Here is a 25,030-nt window from a genome sequence, read left to right as displayed (position 1 = left end):
AATGGCGGAGGATGATCCTTTGAATGCGGAGGCTGGTGGGGTGATAAGTGAGGACAAGGGGGACCCTATCATGTTTCTGGGAGGGAGGAGAAGGCGTGAGGACGGATGCGCGGGAGATGGGCTGGACACAGTTGAGGGCCCTGTCAACGACCGTGGGTGGAAAACCTCAGTTAAGGAAGAAGGAGGACATGTCAGAGGAACTGTTTTTGAAGGTAGCATCATCAGAACAGATGCGACGGAGGCGAAGAAACTGAGAGAATGGGATGGAGCCCTTACAGGAAGCAGTGTGTGAGGAGCTGTAGTCAAGGTAGCTGTGGGAGTCGGTAGGCTTGTAATGGATATTAGTGGAAAGTCTATCACCAGAAATTGAGACAGAGAGGTCAAGGAAGAGAAGGGAAGTGTCAGAGATGGACCATGTGAAAATGATGGAGGGGTGGAGATTGGAAGTAAAATTAATAAATTTTTCCAGGTCCTGATGAGAGCATGAAGCAGCACCGAAGTATTGCACTGCGACTGGTGATCAGCCTTATAGTTTCTGCTGACCTAGTAACTAAAGATATGTTAGTGTTATACAAGAACCAATTAAAGTCACTAATTTCATTACAGTTGGCAAAAATAGCATTAACATTGTGCCTTTATTTGCTAAGATTTTTTGATTTAATGTCTATTAACTTAAACTCATTTGTCAGTTCCTGGCATTTATATAATAGGCTTCCCTTTACATTTTTCCAAATGATTCCTTGCTCTGATAGAATCCTCACTGATACAATGCCCTCAGTAACCATCTCTGTCTATTAATAATCATGTGTTAGTGCTATTTTCTGCAACTTTCTTTCAAACATTTCCTAATAAAATTAATCTTTTGGTTAGTATAGACACATTTTTGCTGTGCATAGGAATCTAGCATTAACATTGACTTTCTTTGCTCAGGCAATAATGATAGAGTATATTACACCAGCATTTTTCAGTTTATTTTATGCCTGTGGAAGGGTCATTACTTTGTGAAAGATCCATAATTTACCATCATCATAAATGTAAGTGGTGAGGCCTTCCTCGTGAATAAAATAAACTTATCATGATATTGCGTTTTGTTTAATATTATAATAATTAATGTGTCTTTTATTATGTTCTTAATTCTTTAACCCATCCACTTCCTTTTGTCTTGATTTGATCTAACAACTAGAAAGGATATGGCTCCCAGTGCAATATAATTTTAAGATCCAACTTTTTACTGCTGTTTCCTGCCTTTTGTGACATTATCCTAAATCTTCCAGTTCTCTGGATCATGAGAGACCGGAAGTACAATGGGAGAATCGTACAAGGACCCTACAAAAGTCCATCTCCGCCCACCCACCGATCACATTCCCATGCACCACGAATCTCGTTTCACTTTTGATTTAGCGAGCATGGTCTAATTTCACTGCATTGTGCACTCCCCATCTTTTATCTTCCCCCGGTCACCCATTTTGCTTTCCCCCATCACAGTTGACATCCTTGGCATTACCCCACCTCTCCCCCCTTACCTATCAGCCACAGACCCTTTCTTTTAAGGATATCCAGGTGAACGTGCACATTCCCTTCCCTCCCAAAAATCCCACCCCCATCCACATTCACCTCCCCCCATTCTCCTTTTCCCAACCTGCCCCCACCAACACCTTCATTCCCCCCTCCCAACCTCACCCCATCTGACAACTTCATTCCCCCCCTCCCAACCTCATTCCATCCTGACGCCTCTTCCTCTCCCAGCCAATTCTAGCCCTTCCTCTCCCACCCCCTTGGTGACTCTCCAACTTCCTTGAGCTGCTTCACAGCAGAGCCATGTCCATGAGAATCCATCCAGCATGTGATGGACATTCCTCCAGTGCGCCCTTGGTGTTGCACTCCGACATCGCCTTCTCCTCGGATGTCCGTGATGTGAGCAAAGCTCTGGCAGGTAAGTCCTGACTTCTGCACATCACAGTTGTCAAGATGTTTTCTACACCGGTGTGTTTTCCTGCCGACGTGGGGTGGAAGATCCAGCGGGGTTGTGGGGGGGGGAGATTCCTGCAGGCAGGCCTAATAATAATATGCTGATGTATTACAATGAGGTTCCCGATTTCCGATGTTGGAGAACGCCGAGCGGACGATTATGAACTGGTTTCACGCCGTCATGAAACTGATCACGCTGCATTGAATGCTCATGCCACTGGACACACTCGACACTGGCAGGCACGGAGAATCCCAGTCGTTGCCTATAAGAGTGGTGGAAGTAGATTCAATAGTGGCTTTCAAAATGGAATTAGTTTAGGTGAAAAGCAGAAATTTTCAGGGCTGTTTGGAAAAGAATAAATACATGAGAATAATTGGATCACTCTTACAAAGAGTCTGATACTGATAGGGCACATGCATGATGGGACAAATCGTTTTCCTCTGTGCAGTATCATTCTTGTTTTTTTTAAAAAGCCCAGATATGGGTGAGGAAAACCTCGGTGGTGGAAGTTTTCACAAACCATAGGTCGAAAATAATTTATTCCTTCCAACCATGCTTTATTTAGCACGTCATGTTTCACATTATTCATATACATCACAAAGAATAAATACATGAAAATAATTTTGTGTGCCTGTGGATCTGGTACTTTTTTTTTAAGTTATTCATTCTTGGGATGCATGCTCCCAAGGCAAACATTTATTGTCCATCCCCATTTGCCTTTGGGAAAGTAATGGCGAGTTTTCTGCTTGAACCACTGTAGTCCATATGCTGTTCAGTAGGGTTTTGACCCAGTATCAATGGAGTAATGATGATATATTTCCAAGTCAGAGTGATGTTTTATTTTATTCTTGCATGGGATGTGAACATCACTGGAAAGGACAGCATTTATTGCCCATCCCTAACTGTTCTTGAGAAGGTGATGATGAACCAGTTTCTTGAACCACTGCACTCCATGCAGTGTAGGTATGCCAACAGTGCTTTATGGAGGGAGTTCTAGGATTTTGACTCAACAATAATGAAGGCAGCATGTCAGGATGGTGTCTGATGTGGTGCGGAGCTTGCAGGTGATTGGTTTCATATGCATCTGCTGCCCTTGCTCTTCCAGATAGCAGAGATTGCAGATTTGGAAAGTGCTGTCAAATAAGCCTTGCTGCATTGCATCTTGTAGATGGTACACACTGCTGCCACTGTGCATTGGTAGTGGAGGGAATGAATGTTTAAGGTGGTGCATGGTGTGCCAGTCAAATGGGCTGCTTTATGTGCTGAGCTTCTTGAGTGTTGTTGGAGCTGCACTTATCCAGCCAGGTGGAGAGTATTCCATCACGCTCCTTAATTATGTCTTGTAGATGGTAGACAGGCTGTGGAAGTCAAGGGGTGAGTTAATCACTGTAGAATTTCCTGCCTCCAACAAAAGGACTCTTGCAGTCACAGTATTTATATGGCTGGTCCAGTTAGGTTTCTGGTCAATGGTAACCCCCAGGATGTTGATGATGGGGTATTCCGTGATAGTAATGTTTTTGAAGATGGCTAGATTCTCTCTTGTTGTAGATGGTCATTGTCTTACGCTTGCATGGTGTGAGTGTTACTTGTCACTTATCAGCCCAAGACGTATGGCTTGCTGGATTGCGGAGATGGGGTGGAAATTGGAGGTGTTGGTGTTCACAGGCACATGGCACCTTTGGTGATGGAGATTGTGTATTTGGGAGGTCTTTTTGAAGAAATCTTGGTATTATACTGCAATGCACCCTGTAGCTAGTAAACACTGCACTCCTGATACTCTGGTGGTGTTGCGAGTGGATGTTTAATCTGAATCTCATGAATGGGCTACAGATCAAATGAAGTGTTTTGTCCTGAATGGTGTTGAGCTTCTTGTGTGTTTCAGCACCTGCACCACTTCAGGCAAATATAGAGTATACCATCCCACTCCTGACTTGAATCTGGTAGGTAGTCGAGAAGTCTTGGGGATTCAGCAGGGGAAATCACAACCTCTGACATAACCAAGTATTTATGGAATTTACTGATCCAGTTTTTGGTTAACAGTGACCTGCATGCTATTGATGGTAGAGGATTTGGCAATGATAATGCAGCAGATTGTCAACGGGAGGTAGTTACACCCTCTCTTGTTGGAGATGGTCATTGCCTAGTGATCATATGGTGTAAATTCTACTTACTACATGTCAGCCCAAGCCTGGATGTTGTTTAGGTTTTGCTGCATATGGAATTAAATACTATGTGGCCATAGGGGAAACCCATTTCTGACCTTTATAATGAAGGAAATGTCATTGTTGAAGCAACTGAAGATGATTGGGCTTTGGATGCTGTCCTGAAGAATTCGTGCAGTGATGTCCTGGGGTTATGATTGGCCTCCAATAACCACAACCATTTTCCTTTGTGTTAGGCATGACTCCAACCAATGGAGGGCTTTCCCCACTGCACCCCCACCTTTGATCCCCATTGACCTCAATTTTCTAGCACCCATGGAGTTGCTGCTTTGGTCATCTGTGATAAAGGTCACAAAGGCTGGAAATGTTCTGTTCAAGTAAGCTTTACTTGCTGTAATGCATCCTATAAAGAGTACATATAGCAGCCACAGCTGTTGTAAGAGCTTAGATATTGAGTTTGGAGGTTGGGGCACTGATTTGTGCTGGATGTTCCTCTTTTTGAGTGCTGCCATTGCACTGATCTAGATTAAGTGCTGAGCATTCTGTTATACTCTATAGACAGTGAAGGGATCTGGAGGTGAGACATATGTCAGGTTATCCAATCTGTGCCCTGTTCTTGAGCCACATTTATGTGGTTTGCTCCGCTAAGCTTCTTGTTAATGGCAACTGCTGGGATATTGATGATGGCGGTCTCAATGATAATGATGAAAGTCCAGGAAAGTGGTTCAGCTTTTCCTTGTAGGAGATGATCATTGCCTGACATTTGCATACATACATACGAGCATATGAATTAGGAGCAGGAATAGGCCATTTGACCCCTTAAGCCTGCTCTGCCATTCAATAAGATCACGGCTGATCTCACTGTGGCTTCAACTCCAATTTTCTTCATACCCTCTTATCCTTTGACTCCCTTGTCAATCAAGAATCTAACTCATCCTTAAAAATATTCAATGACCCTGCCTCTACTGCTCTCTTGGGAAGAGAGTTCCACACATTCACAACCCTCTGAGAGAAAAAAAAATCTCCTCATCCCTGTCTTAAATGGGAGACCCCTTATTTTTAAACTGTGTTCCCTAGTTCTAGTCTCTCCCACAAGGAAAAACTTCCTTTCAGCATTTACCCTGTCAAGTCCCCTCAGGATTTTATGTGTTTCAGTAATATCACCTCTCATTCTTCTAAATTCAAATAGATACAGGCCCAACCTGTCCAACTTTTCCTCAAGGGTGATTTCCTCATCCCAGATACCAGTTGAGTCAATCTTCTCTGAACTGCTTCTATTGCAGTTACGTGCTTTCTTGAATAAGAAGACAAAAATTGTATACAGTATTCTAGATATATGTAATATGATTTATGTAGTATGGAAGGAACCTACCATTTATCGCCCAAGGCCTGGAGTGTCATCCAGTCCTGCTGCAGGCTGAACATTATTGAAGAGTTATGAATGGCATTTAACACTGCTGAATCATCAGCAATCAGTCCCATTTGTGATCCCATCACAGAGGAATTCTGATGATACTGCAAAAAATTGCTGGGATGAGGGCACAGCCCTGAGAAACTCAATGTCCTGGGTCTGCAACGTCTGACTTCTAACAACCACAATCAGCTTGTTGTGTTTCAAGTTTCACTCTAGTGACTCAAAGGTTTTCACATTGATCCCTTTTACCCTAAGTGCTGTTATGACTCCTTAAAGGCATACTCAGTTTAACGTTGAATTAAGCTGACTTCATACTACTGTATCTAATTCTGCGGATCTTTCTGATATGAGATGTTAACTGATACATAATATGCCAGTAATTTCTGTACGAGTTCTCCTGATCTCCCATCATAACTTCAGCGGTAGCCTAGCAGAAACACCAAAAGTGTCTAGTTACATAGGGCAGGATTTTTAAGTCGGCGTGCGGGCGCAATCAGCAGGCCCGGGAGCATGTGGGAGCGATCGGCCCCCAACCACGATTTCACGCTGGATGGCCAATTAACTGCCAGCCAGCATGAAGCGTGTGCTGAAATGCTCAGTGCTGCCGGGCCGAGGAGGGCAGGCACTAACGTAAGTGCGGGTGTGGGGAGCACTGAATGAAAGCTCACTGAAGGCAGAGATCTGCCCAGGGAGCTGAAGAACTTAAAATCAATAAAGATTTTAAAATCCAGAAAAAAATGTCCATCCATCAGAATCAGTCACCTGAACATATACATGGTAAAAATTCTGTTTGTAAATTTTTATTTTTTTAATTTAATAACGGAAACCTCATCCTGCCCTGAGGTTTCATCAAAAATGGAAAGTCCACCTGGCAGATTCACCTGTCCGCCAACCATAAGGTTGGACAGACCACAAAAAATCGGGGACAATTACAACTTGAATGAACTTAATTGCCCTCTTAATTGTCATTGAGTGCACTTCTGACTTTTGTGCACACCCGCCGACTGAAATATTGCGCAAGCGCAGGATGACACTCACCCGATGTCATCATGCGCTATTTTACGCTCGAGGGGGTTGGGTGCGTGCCCACACGTCAACCTAAAAATTCTGGCCATAAGTTTGTTCGGATTTCAATATCCCATTTAAGTTGCAACAGGAGATTTGGGAAATATGGCAGAACTTCTACTCCGTGGATCTCAGATGTTAGCTGTTAGACTGTAAGATCAGCTATGTCAGACTAGTTTTACAGGATAGATCAACCAAACTGATCAGTCTCCAGTAGTTGGGGAGGAAGAATTTGCCTGAATCTTGTATTGATCTAATGCATAGATCACTGATGATAGGTCCATCCAATATTTCCTTTACTGTAGATGTTTGGCTAGGCACTTCAAAGAATATTGTGGCCAGAATTTTGCCAATCATAGCTTGTCCCACCACTGGGACAGAAAGCTAGCCCTGAGCCCATGCCAATGGACAGTGGGACACTGGGTGGGATATCACCAGCAGTGACCAATTAAGAGGCCGCCACCAGGGCCACCAGCTAATTGGGAATGGCAGCCCCAATTGTCAGGGGACCAGCAGTTCAGGAGCTTTGTTAGAGGTGGCCACTGCTGAGGCTGCAGGGAAAAGAAGAGGGTGCCTCCATATTTAGGCACCTTGAAGGCCTGATAAGATTTTTAAATTTAACATGTCGAGGCCAGTAGTCAGGCCCTAGCAAACAGAGAGTGATCTCTCCAGTGGCAGTGTCATTGCTGCTGGGAGGGGTCCTCTGTGGCCATGGATCAACCATTAAGGAAGGCACTTTCCCAAGAGTCCGTTAGGACATTTGCATGGTTTACCTGGCCTCCTCAGCATGTTGTGGGTGCCCCTCCTGAGACCAGTAATATGCTGGACGGGCTGGAGTGGCTATAGTGGCCAATTAATTGGTTTAATTGGCTGCCATTTCCAGTCACCAGGCACCATTGCTGCTGCTGTAGTTGCTGCTGAGAACATCTCATAGTGGCAGGAAGACATCGGGCTTCCCTCCCAATGTTTGTCACCACCATTTTACAAGGCATCTTGCCTCCCAGCCCGTTTTCAGAGGGCTGGTAACATTCAGCCCTGTGAGGCAACATACATTCTGGACTAATCAGTTTTTACAACAATCCAGAAGTCTTTCATGATTTTTATTTATTGAAGTAATTTGGAAATGACCAAATTAATTTAATTCACTTTTGCAATTTGCCACAGTGAAATTTTCAACTCACTGCTCTGGGATTGCTAGTTAAGTAATGTACACCTCATCCCTGGGATCATCTTAATGAATCTTTTCTGCACCTTCTCCATGGCCTTAAATAATATCTTTATATACAGGAGTCTTCGAGGTTTGTGCCACTCCGAAGCAGGTACTCAGTATTAGAGACTGAAGGAGTGAAGCCCAGACCATGGCACCAATGGGGAAGAAACCGTACAGGAAGGAACTCCAAAGCATAGAAATGCAGTTGTTATAGGAGATTTTGCAATAGGGGGGGACAGAGAGGCATTTCTGTAACCATCATCATGAGTCCCTGGTGCCAAGGTAAATTACTTCATAGAGGGGGGTGCAGATTATTCTGTAGGGAGAAGGGAATGAGCCAGGAGCTGTGATGCACCTTCAGGCCGACGATATAGAGAGGGCAGGTATTGAGGTGCAAAGATCGGATTTTCAGGAGCTATGAAAGTCATTAAAAAGTAGGATAAAAGCAAAATACGGTGGATACTGGAGATCTGAAATAAAAACAGGAAGTGCTGGAAAAATTCAGCAGGTCTGACACCGTTTGTGGAGAAAGAAACAGAGCTAACACTTTGATTCCAATATGACTACTTCAGAACTCTCAGTTAAAAAGTAGGACCTCGAGGGTAGTAATCTCTGGATTACAACCAGTGCCATGCAGTAGCTAGATTAGGAATAGAAAGATAGGGAGGATCAATGGGTGGCTTGAAGCATGGTGCAGGAGGGAGGGCTTCAGATTCTTGGGACATTGGGGCAGGAGGCTCCTATTCAAAAGGGATGGGTTGTGCCTCAACAGAACTCGTGCCGGCATTCACTAGTGTGGTTTGGATTGGGGGGGTTGGCGTTTAAACTAAATTGGCAGGGGGTTGGGTGCAGAAGAACATAAGTGCATAAGAAATCGGAGCAGGAGTAGGCCATTCAGCCCTTTGAGCCCGCTCTGTCATTCAATAAGATCATGGCTGATCTTCTATCAACATCATTTACCTGCACTATCCCCGTATCCCTTGATGTTTTGAATATGTAATAATCAATTGATCGCAGTCTTGAACATGCTCAACAACTGAGCCTCATCTCAGTGCTAAATGGCCTGCCTCTTAATCTGAGGCTGTGGGAGGAATTTTCCACCCTGGAAACTAAGTACAATGGTGGGCAGGAAAAGCAGCAATGTTCCCGCCAGTTGGCATGGCAGGTTTCTGCGCCAGATTGTTCGCTTTTCAGCTTATTATATATGCATTAACCTGAAGGACATCATATCTCGTGGAGGGGCAGGCTGGGATTCATCATCCCACCATGACCTCATTGGATCATCCTTCTACGCATCATATTTCAACCGCATGTGCAGCATCCATCACTTTCTGCAGCCCAGGACTGGTCATAGTGATTGATGGCCCTGAAAAAAAGGAAGAGTAACGCCCTCAAGTTCAGTGGCAATGTGCTTTCCTACCTATCTTTGCATCATCAGCAAATTTAGCAACCATACCTTATGTCCCTTTATCCAAGTCATTTATATAAATTGTAAAAAGTTGAGGCCCCTGCACTGATCCCTGGGGCATCCTGCCAACCAGAAAAAAGGCCCATTTATGGCTACACTCTTGATTCATGTTAGCTAACCAATTTTCTATCCATGCCAATATGTTACCTCCCATTTTTTGCAATAACTTTTGATGTGGCACCTTATCAAATGCCTTCTGGAAATCTATGTATAGCACATCCACCGGTTCCTCTTTATCCAAAGTATATGTTACTTCTTCAAAGAACTCCAATAAGTTGGTTAAGCATGATTTCCCTTTTACAAAACCATGTTGACTCTTCCTGACTGCCTTGATTATTTCCAAGTGTCCTGCCATAACATCTTTAATAATAGGTTCTAACATTTTCCCTATGACAGATGTTAAGCTAACAGGCCTGTAATTTCCTGCTTTCTGTCTCCTTCCCTTTTTAATGAAGGAGTTACATTTGCTATTTTCCAATCTAATGGAACCTTCCTCAAATCCAGGGAATTTTGAAAAATTAAAATCAATTATCCCACTAGCCACTTCTTTTAAGACCCAAGGATGAAGTCTGTCAGGAAGCGAGGATTTCTCAGCATGCAGCTCCAACAATTTGCTAAGTACCACTTCCCTGGTGATTGTAATTTTCCTGAGTTCTTCCCTCCTTTCCATTTCCTGATTTACAGCTATTTCTGGAATATTACCTGTATCCTCTATAGTGAAAACCAATGCAATATACCGGTTCAATTCATCTGCCATCTCTTTATTTTCCATTGTCAATTCCCTAGACTCACATTCTATAGGACCAACACTCACTTTGTTAACTTTTTCTTATTTAAGTTTCTACCAAAACTCTTAGTCTCCGTCTTTATATTTCTATATCGCTTTTTCTCACACTCTAATTTTTCCCTCCTTAGTAATCTTTTGATCCTTTGAATGCGGAGGCTGGTGGGGTGATAAGTGAGTCCTCAGCCTCCACATTCAAAGGATCATCCTCCGCCATTTCCGCCAACTCCAGCATGATGCCACCACCAAACACATCTTCTCTTCACCCCCACTATCGGCATTCCATAGGGATCGTTCCCTCCGGGACACCCTGGTCCATTCCTCCATCACCCCCTACTCCTCAACCCCTCCCTATGGCACCACCCCATGCCCACGCAAAAGATGCAATACCTGCCCCTTCACTTCCTCTCTCCTCACCGTCCAAGGACCCAAACACTCCATTCAAGTGAAGCAGCATTTCACTTGCATTTCCCCCAACTTAGTCTACTGCATTCGTTGCTCCCAATGTGGTCTCCTCTACATTGAAGAGACCAAACATAAACTGGGCGACCGCTTTGCAGAACACCTGCGGTCTGTCCGCAAGAATGACCCAAACCTCCCTGTCGCTTGCCATTTTAACACTCCACCCTGCTCTCTTGTCCACATGTCTGTCCTTGGCTTGCTGCATTGTTCCAGTGAAGCCCAACGCAAACTGGAGGAACAACACCTCATCTTCCGACTAGGCACTTTACAGCCTTCCGGACTGAATATTGAATTCAACAACTTTAGGCCTTGAGGTCCCTCCTCCATCCCCACCCCCTTTCTGTTTCCCCCTTCCTTTTGTTTTTTTCCAAATTATATAGATTTTTCTTTTCCCACCTATTTCCATTATTTTTAAATATTTTTAAATCTTTTATGCTCCCCCCACCCCCACTAGAGCTATACCTTGAGTGCCCTACCATCCATTCTTAATCAGCACATTCGTTTAGATAATATCACCAACTTTAACACCTGTGTTCTTTTGTTCTGTTGTTTGTGACATCTTTTGATGATCTGCTTCTATCACTGCTTGTTTGTCCCTACAACCACACCAACCCCCTCCACTTCTCTCTCTCTCTCTCTTCCCCCCCTCCCCCCCACCCCACACACCTTAAACCAGCTTATATTTCAACTCTTTCTTGGACTCACTCAAGTTCTGTCGAAGGGTCGTGAGGACTCGAAACGTCAACTCTTTTCTTCTCCGCCGATGCTGCCAGACCTGCTGAGTTTTTCCAGGTAATTCTGTTTTTGTTTTGGATTTCCAGCATCCGCAGTTTTTTTGTTTTTATCTATGTTTTCATCAACAATGTCCTTTGCGGGTAGCCTTTATCACCGAAGAGAGAACTCCGGATGCACTGAGGGTCCTTGAAGATCTGTGGCACCTATGAGTGACTCAAGATGTATGACTCGTGGGACCTTCCAGGGTATCTCGCACATACTGCATTATCTGCCTCTGTTGGTTGCAGACAAGCTGCACATTGAGTTCCTGTTGATGAATTGTACTGGCTGCTACCAGGGAGTTGCTGAAGTCACATTAGTGCAGTCAATGACACATATGACAAATGTACAGTCCCAAACAGAAGAATTTATAATAGAGAACAAGGAAATGGCAAAGCAATTAAACAACTACTCTAGTTCTGTTTTTACGGAGGAATTTCAAATAACTTCCCAGAAATACTAGGGAATCAAGGGTCTAGTGAGAAGGAGGAATTGAAGGAAATTAGTTTTACTAAAAAAACAGGGCTGAAGAAATTAATGCCACTGAAAGCCGAGAAATCCCCATGGTCTGATAATCTACAACCCAACGTACTAAAGGTGGCGGCAATGGAAATAGTGAATACGTTGGTTGTCATCTTCCAAAATTCTGTCAATTCTGAAACAGTCCTAGCAGATTGGAGGGTGGCAAATGTAACCCCATTATTTAAAAAAGGAGGGAGAAAACAGTGAATTACAGACTGGTTAGCCTAACACCAGTGGTAGGAAAAATGCTCAAGTCTATTATAAAGTAAGTTATATCAGAATACTTAGAAAATATCAATGGGAAAAGACAAAGTCAACATGGCTTTATGAAAGGGAAACCATGTTTGACAAACCTACTGGAGTTTTTTGAGGATGTAACTAGCAGAATGGATAAGGGAGAGCCAGTGGATGTGATGTATATGGATTTTCAGAAAACTTCTTATAAAGTCCCACATAAGAGGTTAGTGTGCAAAATTAAAGCCCATGGGATGGGGTAATATATTGGCATGGATTGAGAACTGGTTAGCAGACAGGAAACATTGAGTAGGAATAAATAGGTCTTTTTCAGGATGGCAGGCGGTGACGAGTGGGGTACCGTGGGGATCAGTGCTTGGGCCCCAGCTATTCTCAATATATATCAATTATTTGGATGAGGGAACTAAATGTAATATTTCCAAGTTTGCTGCGACACAAAACTCGGTGGAAATGTGAGTAGTGAGGAGGATGTTAAGAGGCGTCAAGGTGATTTGGACAAGTTGTGAGTGGGCAAATACATGGCAGATGCAGTATAACGTGGATAAGTGTGAAGTTTTCCACTTTGGTAGGAAAAACAGAATAGTAGAGTATTATTTAAATGGTGATAGATTGGGAAATGTTGATGTACGAAGGGACCTGGGTGCCCTTGTACACAAATCGCTGAAAGCAAGCAAGCAGGTGCAGTGAGCAGTTAAGAAGGCAAATGGTGTTGGCCTTCATGGCAAGAGGACTTGAGTACAGGAGCAACGATTTCTTATTGCAGCTGTACAGGACCTTGGTGAGACCACACCTGGAGTATTGTGTGCAGTTTTGGTCCCCTTACTTAAGGAAGGATGTACAGGCCATAAAGAGAGTGCAGGCCTTAGAGGGAGTGCAGCGAAGGTTCACCAGACTGATTCCTAGGATGGAAGGATTGGACAGGGTTGTCGTATGAGGAGAGAATGGGCCAACTAGGCCTGTATTCACCGGAGTTTAGAAGAATGAAAGGGGATCTCATTGAAACGTATAAAATTCTGACAGAGATGGACAGACTAGACACAGGGATAATGTTTCCTTTGGCTGGTGGGTCTAGAACAAGGAGTCACAGTCTCAGGATATGGGGTAGACCATTTAGGACTGAGATTAGGAGAATCTTCTTCACTCAGAGGGTGGTGAACCTACGGAATTCTTTACCACAGAAGACTGTGAAGGCCAAGTCACTGAATATATTTAAGCAGGAAATAGATTACTCGACTCTAAAGGCACAAAGCAGTATGGGGAGAGCATGGGAGTATGGCGTTGAGATAGAGGATCAGTCATGATCACATTGAAGGGCAGAGCAGGCTCGAAGGGCTGAATGGCGTATTCCTGCTTCTTTTTTTCAATGTTTATGTTTCTATACACCTGTGGGAATACGGAGATCACTGTAAATCCCATGCTCCGGCAGCCTGACTGGCCTCATCTAGGGAGAACTGGATGTAATTTTGCACCTTGTTAAGTATAGCAACTGCAACCTCGCGATTGCATTTGAGCAGATGGTTGAGAAATCCCACTGAGGTCCCCAGTGGAACCTTGGAATGAGCCTTTCATGAAGAAGTTCAGAGTGGTGGCCACTTTTAGAGCCACGTCAATGGATGGCCTCCTCGGCCGTGCAGCATCAACTCCTCCAGGAGAATGTGACAGAGGAGAGCCACCACATCCCTAGACATGTGAAGGCGACTATGGCACTCTCTCTCCCTCTCATCCGGAGGTATGAGAGATGTCTTCTGTGCATCCTTTGTCTCGCCAGATACCTCTGCTCAATGGCTGTGTCAGCCTCAGTTTTTGGGTCTTGAGGGGGCCCCACTGCTCCTTGCTCATCAGGTTGAGGCTCGCCCCTCATCCCAGCAACTAATTTAGTGAAGCTTTGTTGCACTCCCTCTATGGCAAGTATATCTTTCCTCAGGTAAGGAGACAAATACTCCAGGTGTGGTCTCACCAAGGTTCTATGTAATTGCAGTAAGACATTTTTACTCCTATACTCAAATGCTATTGTAATAAAGGCCAACATACCCATTCACCTTCTTAATTGCTTGCTGTACCTGGGCTGTTAGCTTTCAGTGACTCACGAACAAGGACACCCAAATCCCTTTGACAATCAACACTTACCAGCCTCTCACCATTTAAAAAATACTCTGTATTTCTCCTTTTCCTACAAGTGGATAACCGCACATTTCTTCATAAGAACATAAGACATAGGAACAGGAGTAGACCATTTGGCCCCTCGGGCCTGCTCCACCATTCAATAAGATCATGGTTGATCTTCTTGTGTTTCGATTTCCATATTCCCATCTAACCCCAATAACCTTTGATTCCCTTGCCTAACCAGAATCTATCTATCTCTGCCTTAAAAATATTCAATGACCCCCACCTCCACCACTTTCTGAGAATTCCAAAGTCACACAGCCCTCTGAAAGAAAAAAATGCTCCTCATCTCTGTCCTAATCATCCCCTAATTTTAAAACTGTGCCCCCTAGTTCTAGACTTACCCACAAGCGGAAACATTCTTTTGACATCCACCTCGTCAAGGCCATTCAGGATCTTGTATACTTCAATCAAATCATCCCTCACTCTTCTAAACTCCAGTGGAAACAATCCCCGTCTGTCCAACCTTTCCTCATAAGACAACCCACTCATTCCAGGTATTATCATGTACTAGAACACCTAGATCCCTCTGCACCTCAGAATTATGTAGCTGTTCTCCATTTAAGTAATACTCTGCTTTTTTGTTCTTCCTGCCAAAGTGAACAACTTCACATTTTCCCACGTTACAATCCATTTGTCATATCTTTGCCCACTCACTCAACCTATCTATATCCATCTGCAACTTCCTCATGTCCTCTTCACAACATACTTTCCTACCAATCGTTGTGTCATCTGCAAATTTAGCTATCATGTGTTCACTCCCTTCATCCAAGTCATTGATGTAAATTGTAAAAAGCTGAGGCCCCAGTACTGACCCCTGTGGGACTCCACTTGTCACAACCTGCCAATCAGAAAAAACTCATTTATGTATATTCTCTGCTTTCTGCCAGCCAGCCAATCTTCTATCCACGTTAATATGTTACCCACTACACCATGAGATTTTATTTTCCATAATAATCTTTGATGTGGCACCTTATCAAATGCCTTCTGGAAAACCAATTACAGTACGTCTACAGGCTCCCCTTTATCCACTGCATACGTTACTCCTTCAAAAAGCTCCAATAAATTGGTTAAACAAGATTTTCCTTTCACAAAACCATGCTGACTCTTTCCTATTGCCTTGAGCTCTTCTAAGTGCCCAGCTATAACCTCCTCAATGATTAATTCTAATAATTTCTCCACAACAGATGTCAAGCTAACTGGCCTGTAGTTTTCTGCCTCCCTCCCTTCTTGAGTAGAGGGGTTATATTTGCTACTTTCCAATCTGATGGACCCTTTCCAGCATCTAGCGAATTTTGGAAAATTTACACCAGCGCATTGACTACCTCATTAGCCACCTCTTTTAAGACCCCTAAGACGTAGTCCATCAGGACCCAGAGACTTGTTAGCCTGTAGCTCCATCAATTTGCTCAGTACTGTTTCCCTAGTGATTTCAATTTCACCAAGTTCCTTTCTCCCATTCACCTCCTGAATTGCAGCTATTACTGGAATGTTTTTGTATTATCTCTAGTGAACACAGAAGCAAAATATTTGTTAATTTCTTCCACCATTTCCTTATTATTTACTATTAACTCCCAACTGTCACTATCTAGAGGACCAATACTCACCTTACCTACTCTCTTCCCTTTTAAATACCCGTAGAAACGCTTGCTATCTGTTTTTATATTTCTAGTTAGCTTCCTCTCTTATTCTAATTGCTTTCTCCTAATTAACCTTTTAGTCATTCTCTGCCATTCCTTATATTCTGTCCAACTATCTGTCCTGCCACTCATCTTTGCGGAGTTGTATGCTTTTGCCTTAAGTTTGATGCTTTCTTTAACTCCTTTAGTTAACCATAGATGGTGGGTCCTCTGGTTAGAATTTTTCATTATAATGGGAATGTACTTATTCAGAATACTCTGAAATATCCCCTTAAATGTTTGCCACTGCTTCTGTATTGATCTATCCTCTAGCCTAGTTTCCCAGTTCACTTCAGCTAGCTCAGCTTTCATCCCATATAGTTGCCTTCGTTTTAGTTTATGATAATAGTTTTAGGCCTGCTCTTTTCCCTTTCAAACTGGATGTAAAATTCAATCATATTGTGGTTGCTGCTACCTAGTGCCTTTACTCTGAGCTCATTCATTAATCCTGTCACGTTACACAATACCCAGTCTAATATAACCTGTTCTCTGGTTGGTTCCAGAACATGCTGCTCTAAGAAACTATCTTAAAAGCATTCTAAGAACTTCTCATCCAGGCTACTACTGCCAATCTGATTTTTCCAGTTTATGTGTGGATTAAAATCACCCATGATTATTTCTGTCCCTTCATCACAAGCACACAATATTTTCTCTTGAATACTTTGTCCTACACAGTGGCTACTGTTAGGGGGCCTGTAGACCACTCCCACTAATGACTTTTTTCCCCTACTATTCCTCATCTCTACCCAAACTGATTCTATATCCTGATCTCCTGAACCAAGGTCGTCTCTAACTATTGTAACAATGCCTTCTTTAATTAAAGGTGCTGCCTTTACCTAGCTTCCTATTCTTCTTGAATGTCATGTACCCTTCAATATTAAGGACCCGATCTTTGTCGTCCTGCGGCCACATCTCTATAACTTCTATCAGATCATATTTATTTACTTCAATGTGGGCCATCAAATCATTTACTTTGTTATGATTGCTATGTGCCTTCAGATAGAGAGCCTTCAGTTTTGTCTTTTTGTCACCTTTGTAAAATCTAGTCTTGACTGTTGATATATTCTTAGGTTTTTTCTCTTTGTCCCTTCCTGCAATTCTCTGTCCCTCTTTTGCTCTCCTGTCTTGACTCTGCATCTTGAAATGCTACTTCTACCCAAGCTTTATCCCTCACTCCTCTTGTTTAGTTTAAAGCCCTCTCTACTTCCCTAGCTTTGCAATTTGTGAGGACACTCATCCCAGCACAGTTCAATTGGAAACTGTTGCAACGGTACAGTCCCCACTTTCTCCAGTTCTGATGCCAGTGCCCCACAAACCAGAACCCACTTCTCCAACACCAGTCTTTGAGCCATGCATTCGTCTCTCTAATCTTATTTGTCCTATGCCAATCTGCATGTGGCTCAGATAATAATCCAGAGATTATTATCTTTGAGGCACTGCTTCTTAATTTGGTACCTAGCTCTTCATACTGACTTTGTAGAACCTCTTTCCTAGTTCTACCTATGTCGTTGGTATCTATATGGACCACAACTGAATCCTCCCCCTCCCACTGCAGGTTCCTCTCCAGCCCTGAGCAGATGTCCCGAACCCTGGCACCGGGCAGGCAACACAGCCGTCTGGACTCTCGCTCTTTGCTACGGAGAACAGTGTTAATCCCCCTCCCTATACTATCCCCTATTACCACTACATTCCTTTTTGCTTCCCCCACTTGAACGGCTTCCTGTACAACAGTGCCATGGCCAGCCAGCTCATCCACTTTGTAAACTTCACTTTCATCCACACAGGTTCTGAGAACCTCAAACCTGTTTGACAATTGCACAGCCTGAGGCTCCTCCCCTACTGCCTGCTTGGTCCCATTACTTGCCTCACTGACAGTCACATCCCCCTGTCCCTTACTGCTGACCAAAACAGGTGACCCTCTTCTAAGAGGTGTGACTGTCTTCTGGAACAAAGTATCCAGGTATTTCTCCCCCTCCCTTATGTTGCACAGTGTCAGCATTTCGGCTTCCAGATCAATAATCCTGATCCGGAATTCCTCATGCTGCTTACATTTCCTGCAGACGTGTTTGTCATGGATCGCCTTGGCGTCCAAAAGCTCCCACATCTCACAGCTGCAACAGAATACCTGTCCCGTCATTTTAACTTATATTATTTAGTTAATTTACTTTAATTACTTTCTTCCTATGTATGCTACAATTTACTGTGTTTATTGAATGCTAGTACCATTGACAACTAAAGGTTAGATGCTTCTTAACTACAAGGTATGTGTTTTAGATGTTTGTTCAAATTATTTTATTTTTATTGCTTTTTTTATCAGTATTTTAATGTTTTCAAATTTTGGTTTATTATTTTAAAAGTTTATTTATAGATCTACCTTAATTCAGATGTCCCAAGCTGGTTTCTCACAAACTTGCCCCTTAGATTGAGCACTTACTGGCCAATCAACTTACTAGCTTCCTGTGACGTCACAGTAGCTTTTTTCTTTTTCCCCGACTGCAGCCTCACAGCAGCTGAAACAGTGAAACAGTGCGCTTCTCAACTCCCAACTGCCTCCCGCAGGTCTGCTCCGCTCCAACTCCCAGCAAGTTAGGCCAGTCTGCAATCCCAGGGCTGTATTTATAGGCGCTCAACTCCCGACTCCCTCCCGCAGGTCTGCTGCGCTCCGACTCCCAGTAAGTTAGGCCACTCTGCAATCCCAGGGCTGTATTTATAGGTGCCACTCAACCCCCGACTCCCTCCCACAGGTCTGCTCCGCTCCGACTCCCAGCAAGTTAATCCACCCTGCAATCCCAGGTCTGTATTTATAGGCACTCCTCAACTCCCAACTGCCTCCCGCAGGTCTGCTCCACTCCGACTCCCAACAAGGTAGGGCACTCTGCAATCCCTGGTCTGTATTTATAGGTGCTCCTCAGCTCCTGACCATCTCCTGCAGGTCTGCTCTGCTCCACTCCGACTCCCCGCAATGTATTCCACCTGCCAGATTTTTGCCCACTCACTTAGCCTCTCCAAATCCCCCTGAAGCATCCTTGCATCCTCCTCACAGCTCACACTTCCACCTAATTTAGTTTCATCTGCAAACTTGGAAATATTATATTTAATCCCCTCATCCAAATCATTGATATAGATTGTGACAAGCACTGATCCTTGTGGTATCCCACCATTCAGAGCCTGCCAACCTGAAAATGGTCCATTTACACCTACTTTTTGTTTTCTATCTGTTAACCAGTTCTTAATCCATGTGCTCCAAGTTTGTTTACTACCCTCTTGTGTGGGACCTTGTGAAAATCTAAATATACCACATCCACGAGCTCCCCCTCATGTATTCTACTGCTTACAACTTCAAAAAACTCCTACAGATTTGTTACAAATGATTTCCTTTCATAAATCCATGTTGACCCTGCCCAATCCTACATGATTTTCTAAATGTGCTGTTATCACATCCGTTAGTATAGATTATAGTAGTTTTCCTACTGATGTCAGGCTAACAGGTCTGTAGTTTCCTGTTTTTTCTCTCCCTCCTTTCTTAAATAGTGGGGTGACATTTGCCACCTCCCAATCTGCAGGAACCATTCCAGAATCTGTAGAATTTTAAAAGATGGCCACCAATGCATCTACTATCTCTGCAGTCACCTCTTTCAGCACACTGGGATGCAGATCATTAGGTCCAGAGGATTTATTTAAGACCCAGTAATTTCTCTCGTGCTTTTTTTACTAATATCAATTTCTTACAGTTCCTTGTTTACACAAGTCCCTTGATTTTCCATTATTTCTGGAGGCTTACTACTATTTTCTTCTGTGAAGACAGACACCAAGTATTTGTTTAGTTTCCCTGGCATTTCCTTATTCCCCATTATAAATTCTCCTGACTCCGTTTGTAATGGACCCACATTTAATTTTGCTAATCTTTTCCTTTTTCACATACCTATATAAGCTTTTACAGTCTATTTTTATGTTTCTCACTAGTTTACTCTCATATTCTATTTTCCCTTTCTTAATCTTTTCCTTGGTCTCCCTTTACAGAATTCTAAAATGCTCCCAATTCAAATCTTACCATTTTGGCAACTTTATATGCCTATTCCATTGATCTAATGCAATCCTTGATTTCTTTCGTTAACCACAATTGGAACACTTCCCTTGCTGGGTTTTGTGCATCAAAGAAAAGTTTTGCTGTAAACTATCTATTTGTTCTTTAAAGGTTAATCATCACCTGTCTACTGTCATACCTTTTAATGTAGTCTCCCAATCTACCTTGGCCAATTTCCCCTCATATCTTCATAATTTCCTTTGTTTAGATTTAAGACCTTAGGATGGAATTTTCCATTCCAGAGATTTAGGGCAAAATTTTCTGTGCCTGCTGGTGTCTGGCATCATGGCAGACATGAGTGGACAATGTGGTGGGAAAGCCAAAAAAAAATCGATTTCACGCTGTCGTGAAACACATTTGCAACCGTCCGCTCTGCCCATCAATATTGAGCCACGTTTCCCACCGCCAGACATCGGGAACTTCACTGTAATACATGTCATTATAAGTCAGTGTGCTGGAATCATCTCTCCACGCTGGATCATCTGAGCACATTACAGCATTTATAAGCTGTGCACCTGGCAATCTGCATTTCAAGGGGAACTCTGAGGTGAGTGCGCAGTAACGTTGCGCAGTGCTCGCAAGAGTCGCCTGTTGGATCTCAGGCATTCAGGCAGGCTGACAGTGCAGTGCGGGGGCAAGGGCTGCCCTGCTGTTGAGGCGAGTTGGGGAGGCGGAAGCAAGGGCTGCCCTGCAAATGATGGTAGTGCATAAGCACAGAGGGGGTGGTTGGCAGGGAGGAAATCAGCCACGCATTAGGGAATCCTTGTATAGTGACCATTCCTCCACAGCTGATACAGTTCAGTTGCAGCCACATTGACACGCTTGCAGTCAGGCTGCTGCCCACTCAAGCAATGCAGATGCATGAAAGTGCCACAAAATGCTCCAGAGCTTTTCACCCCTTGGACACAGATTGCAAACTAATGAGCATTATAGTGGACTGCAGAACATTTGGACAGCTGCACATGTTGTACAATGTCCTTGCTAAAGCTGGTCGCCATGGAGCAGTCACTAGTGGAGGAGCTCATAACCCCCTACAATGTCATCATTCAGGTTTGGACCATTCTCCCCCATGGTTCAAGCTAAGAATGCAGCCTTGCAGTGTGGGTTAGGAGGATGCCTGTGCCTGAGCTGAGAGCACAGCATGCAGTCCAGTGGGTGAAGCTGCTGCCAATTGGTCAGACTGATTGAGGCGAAGGCAGGTGGGGGGTTTCGGGTCGCCACGCAGGGTCATTAAGTGGTGGCCAGCACTCTCTGGGATGCATTAAGGGGCCTTCAGACTTAACCAAGAGAGGTTCTTAGAACACGAAAGCTAACCCATGTGTCTCTCTTTCATCCTGCAGGAGGAGTACATCAGGAGCATGGAGCCTGGTGACCTAACTGTATGCATCATGGCTTACAGAGAACAGAGATGAAGAAGAGAGCGACAGGGGTGCATGGCTGGGCAGAGGGAGGAGCAGCACCCTCAGGAAGAAGGGATGGTTGGGGCTCCCGCTCATGCCACTGAAGAGCCACAGCGAGCCATTGCTGGTCAGCACCTAGCTAGACCGAGGGTCTATAGAAGCAGCCTTTCTTTCCTGCAGATGAGCAAGAACCAGTGAAGCTGAAGACTGCGCAAGTCTAGGGAACTGGTCAGTCACATCTGCTAGCTGCTGCAGGATTTGGCGCCATAGGGATATGGAGGGCATCCACTGCCATTTGCCGTGTAAGTGACATTAGCCCTCAATTTTTATGCCAGTGGCTCCTTTCATGGCTCCACAGGTGACCTCTGTGGGATATCACAAATCTCTACCCACAAATACATCCATGAGGTCACAGATGCCACCTTCATGAAAGTACACAACTTTGTGCATTTCACCCGGGACCAGGAAAGCCAGGATGCAAGAGCGCTGGGATTTGCCCAGATCTCAGGTTTCCCACAGATGCAGGGTGCCATCGACTGCACTCATGTGGCGCTCAGACCTCCATCGCAAAAAGCAGTTAACTATGTCAACAGCAAGGGCTTCTATTCACTGAACGTGCAGCTGGTGACAGCCACAAACACATCCTACAGGTGTGCGCACGGTTCCCAGGGAGAGTCCATGACTCCCACATTCTTAACAGGTCTCAGATCCCTTACGTCTTCCAGGATCCACAGAGGCTGCAGGGATGGCTCCTGGGGAACAAGGGCTACCCGCAGAGGACATGGCTGATGACACCCCTGCAGCAGCCTCAGACTGCAGCAGAGCAAAGGTATAATGAGGCTCATCCTGCAACTTGCACCTTGATGAAGCAAACTATCGGAATGCTGAAAATGAGGTTCTGGTGCCTCAACCGGTCTAGTGGAGCCCTGCAATATAGTCCACAGAGGGTGTCACATATTGTCATTGCCTGCTACGCCCTTTACAACCTGGTGCTGCAACGAGAAGAGGAGCTGGTTGAGGAGGAGATGGAGGAACTGCATGTCTCCTCTGATAAGGAGGGCATTGAAGGGGATGAGGGTGTGGAGGTTCTCGAAGGCAACGATGTCAGTGATGACATCATCACACTGTCCAGAAGAGGCAGGGCACTTGAGAGGCCCTCATAGCTGCTAAATTCTTGGAGGATGATGACGACATGCAGTGAGGACACACCAAGGATCTTCACATTGCATCTGTGAATGTTTGACTCCAGTCTGGCTGATGGCAGTGCACATACTCTGTGATAAGGCTCCATGGAAATGCATCAGAGGCCCTAATAGTCACAAGATTCCAGGAAAGTGATGACAACATGCAGTGAGGACACTCCATAGATCTTCACATAGCCACTGTGAATGTATGATTCCTGTCTGGCTGAAGACAGCTCACTTGCACTCTGTGATCAGGTTCATATATCATGGACGTGCAGCTACGAAACTTTAAATGAACCTGATCTTTTGTCAGCCTTCAGCACTGGCCCTTCCAGGAGCTCAACTCACTGGTCACGAGATGGGGGCCAGCCTCACCTTAAAAGGTGCTGAGAGCACACAGAGAGAATGACGGAACTCTGTGACACCCACCCACAACATTCTGGCAGCAATGACAAGCACCATCGAGGTGCAGGCATCACTAATGTGTTCCTTGAGTGTGAAGCCGGACCATCACTTTGGCCTGAAGGCTGCACAAAGCACAGGGAAGAGGCCCTGGATGGAGACACCTGCCTTTATCTTGTGCAAGAACCAAGGTTTCACATCTGAGTAACGCATACACTGCTCATCATAACAAGGATCCACAGGCGAGGAGACATTCCTGGGACTGTATTTACAATAGTCAACATTATGCACATGTGATTAACACCAGTGCCCAAGCTGTGCAACTACATCTTCTTAACCTACCCCTGACATCCACAGCGGAGGTGGATGCAGCCTGCTGACTGCTAAGCCCTGACTGTGATGACCTTGACGGGTGTCCTCTGGAGGGCTGAGGCCTTAAGGGCCCTGGCCTGCCTTTGGGGTCCTGCTGTATGGCAGTACCACCTACCTCGGCCTGTGAAATGGAGCTGCTGGGGTCACAGAAGAGGGATTCATATGGGCCAGTCACTCCCAGGACATCTGCTGATCCTCCTCCCTATGGATACCCAAGGGCACCAGCCTCATTCCTTCGGGAGAAGAGGAAGCTGAAGTGAGATTGAGTTGCCCCATAGCCCTCTCGCATTGACACTGTTGGAAGCCAACTATGATGTCAGCAATGGAGTTCAGCCTGCGCAGCAGTGCAGGACCGACGTCCTGGACCAAGGTCTCCATGGCGGCTGCTATCTTATCAGTGTTGACCTCAATACGCAGGCATCCTTGCACTATCACCTCAGAGTGAATGGCGGACGGACTACTCCATCGTGACTTGCAATCTGAGGAGTGCAGCAGACATCCCTTCCTAATATTCCCGAGCTTGCCTTCACAGCTGCAGCAACTGAGGTATGACTGAATCCAGAGGCTCATCATTTGACTTGGACTCAGCAGATTTCTCGCCTCCAGCAGTCCTCCGAGTGCTGGAAACCTGGGAAGTCCCTGCCTCCACCTGCTGTGATTCAGACAGTGAGATGTGCTCATTGGATTGTGACCCCAAGGCTACTCTAGAACTAGCTCTTACTGAGATGTGTGTCCTTGCGCTGGTGGAGGGTGTGGGTGAGCGCTGTGATGGATCTTCAATTGAGGTTTCAGCAGATTCCACTTCTAAGGTGTCTTTGGGGCTTGAGTTGAGGACCTGGGTCATGGACTCAATCTGTATCCCAGATGTGCCTGCAAAAGCAAGGAGAGATAATTAGTACATGGCAGTGGCCTGTGAAAGAGGACACATCACTCACAGCCTGGTTGTCTGATGGGTGTTGCATTGCTGGATCCTCACTTGGTAGAGCACTGCCAACCTCAGCATCAGCACAGGACTGGTTCCAGTCATTGCCAGCCAGCTGGATGGCTCTATTTTCAAAGTCTGTGAGGATTTTGATTTCAGTCATTCCTCTGCCAGTCTGTGACCTCTCCCTCTTTTTCTGTGCCAGCTTGCCCTGCATAAATAGAGATGGAGAGAGTGTAAGCAGGATACCTGCCAGGCCAGATGATAAGTATGCCTGGCATGTGTGGGTGGTGAGTGGTCCCGTGGATGGGATGAGGACAATGAAAGTGTGCAGGTGAGAGTGAATGGTGATGTCCCTTGAACTAGCAGTGAGCTATGACAACCTGTGGATGTGTGAAGGATCTGTGAATGTATGATTTGAGAGTAATAAGAAGAGTGACTTACCCTGGCGGAACAGAGGAGATCATTCATCCTCTTTCTGCACTGGGTGGCTGTCCTCTTTTGCAGAATGTTGGCATTGACCACAGCCTCCCAAACTGGATTGGTGATGTTGTTTCCCTTCCTGCGGCCATAGCAGGGGCAGAAGACATCACGGTGGGCCTTCATGGTGTCCAAAAAGTGTTGCAGGGATGCATCACTATATTAGGGGGCCGTAGTCTTCTTGCCTTTCAGAGGCATGTCTTCTTTGCAGCAGTCTTGGGCTAGGAGCACTGAGTAGTGTGCATGTGTCTGCACTTTA

The sequence above is a fragment of the Carcharodon carcharias genome, chromosome 1 (assembly GCF_017639515.1).
Source record: "Carcharodon carcharias isolate sCarCar2 chromosome 1, sCarCar2.pri, whole genome shotgun sequence".
Classification (NCBI taxonomy): Eukaryota; Metazoa; Chordata; class Chondrichthyes; order Lamniformes; family Lamnidae; genus Carcharodon; species Carcharodon carcharias.
This window is presented reverse-complemented; position numbering follows the sequence as displayed.